At 30.0% G+C, this 2163-nt stretch overlaps 1 long non-coding RNA gene across 1 annotated transcript; it reads left to right on the top strand.

Annotated features, from left to right (window-relative positions):
• The first annotated feature begins 237 nt into the window (after window positions 1-237).
• LOC123519624 lies at window positions 238-2163 on the top strand. Its single transcript, XR_006679066.1, has 2 exons — window positions 238-622; window positions 1694-2163. It is a non-coding gene; the product is annotated as an uncharacterized LOC123519624 (long non-coding RNA).

Genomic DNA, 2163 nt, shown 5'->3' with positions numbered 1-2163 from the left:
TTTGTGGTATATGTTTGATCTGAAAGACTTATTTTTTAAATCTTTTGTATTGGAAAATTCATGTAATGTTAGAGAAGTGCAGTGTTTGAGTGTGTTAGCTTCAAGTGGCTTGTTTTAATACAAAAACAATGTTTTCATATATATATATATATATATATATATATATATATATATATATATATATATATATATATATATATATATATATATATATATATATATATATATAGTGGTTCTTAACTTTTTTTGGCTTTGATACAAAATTCTGTCCAGATTAACCATGGCAACCCATCTACCTTGATAAACAGAAGTTTAAAACTCAATTTTTATTTAAAAGACAAGAGTAGATGTAGACTGCTTTTTTTCACCTTAAATTGTCTATGTCTGTAATTTGCTTTGTTTTAGATATTGATAACTCACATATTCTATGCACAGGATTAATACTTTGATAATATTTGAAATAGGTATATTGAGGAAAAAATTGCACATCCTTGGCCACCCATTGAAATGACAACTTTTGGTCACAATCCATGAGTTAATAACCACTGAGATACTGTATGCAGAATACTTTTAACTATTTAAGAGAGAGAGAGAGAGAGAGAGAGAGAGAGAGAGAGAGAGAGTACATAAATCTAAAGCATATAAGCAAACTGAACATGTACCTAAGGTTGCTTACTTCTGAGTATACTCAGGTTCATATAAGGAAAAACAAACCATCCTTTCATTCTCTCACACTCCAGTATGTACTATTGAAGTTTTGTACCACATAATAACTTTGTCTCTACTTCAATGTTTAAATCTTAGTAGTTGACATAAAATTGTCTTTTACATCAGGGCCTGAAAAGTTTAGCAACTCCTTTTATAAGACATAACAGATGTGATGATAGTATTTTATTTGAAAATATTGAGCTGCAGATTGATAGTAGTAATTGGAATGACTAGTTTTTTCTGTCCCCAATTTACTAAAAGGTTAAGCTATGTTCCAGCCACACAGTGCCCATTAACCATAATTTACCTAGGGCCTGAAATCCAGAATTGGAGCTCATTCCATGTCTGTGAGGAGCTGACATGCTCTTTTATCTCAGGAGTCTTACATATCATGCCACAGATTCTCACTCCAAGGCAACATCAGACAATCTAAATATTAAATCAGAGCATAATTTTATTTTAGCTGATTTTGGTTTCATATTACTTTCTTATTGTATTTTATTTATAACATCATGAGTGGCCTTTTTGTCTCCTCTATTATGTTACAAACATGAGGGTGTTACCAGGATATGTTTTGTGTTTGATGGTGGAAAGTCTTGGGTTTATTCAGGATTGGTTTTCACACAAGTTTTGATGCCAAGAGAGCCACTGATAAATATATGGTTCTTACCAGTCCTATACAATATTATTCTCTTTTACTTGTGTAAGCCTATGTGATTTCATTTTCAATACATAAAAATGCATTTATGTGTTTGTCACTTTACAAAGTATTACATATCTTAGAGGTTACAGTGTATAAAGTTTATTTTCTTCTTTTTTCTCCTTCATCATCAGTATTCCATAGAAATCATGGAAACAGAAAACAAAATGCCATAATTATTATTACATGGTTCATAAATGTCATGAAAAGCATTTCGTGAAAATTTGGCCCACATTGAAGTTCTTTGCGCAATGATGATGTGTAAATAACCATTGTGAGAGAGAGAGAGAGAGAGAGAGAGAGAGAGCATAGCCAAATGTACTCTTACAATGTAGAGATATATTGTGTGAGTACATGTGCATAGTCAGTTTATCTCATTTGCCCATAGCATTTTTTAGTTATTGTGTGCGTGAAGTCTATTGTTTCTTTAGTAAACCAATGAGTTTGTAGGACAGTGTGCGCAATACATACACACTACTTTGATGACATCAGCTGATATATATATATATATATATATATATATATATATATATATATATATATATATATATATATATATATATATATATATATATATATATATATATTGTGTTCAGTTTGCAATAATGTATTTATTATTCCTGAAAATGGTGGTAGACATCAACAGGGCTATATGTATAATTTGTCTTAAGTACAGCAGGCTGCTAAAATTACTGAAGCAAGGTTCTGCTTTTTTTTTTGTTGCATTTTTTCTCAAATAAATTACATTTATTGTA

This window comes from Portunus trituberculatus, chromosome 45 (genome assembly GCF_017591435.1).
Source record: "Portunus trituberculatus isolate SZX2019 chromosome 45, ASM1759143v1, whole genome shotgun sequence".
Taxonomy (NCBI): Eukaryota; Metazoa; Arthropoda; class Malacostraca; order Decapoda; family Portunidae; genus Portunus; species Portunus trituberculatus.
Note: the sequence above shows the minus strand (reverse complement) of the source record. Positions and strands in the feature narration are given on the sequence as shown.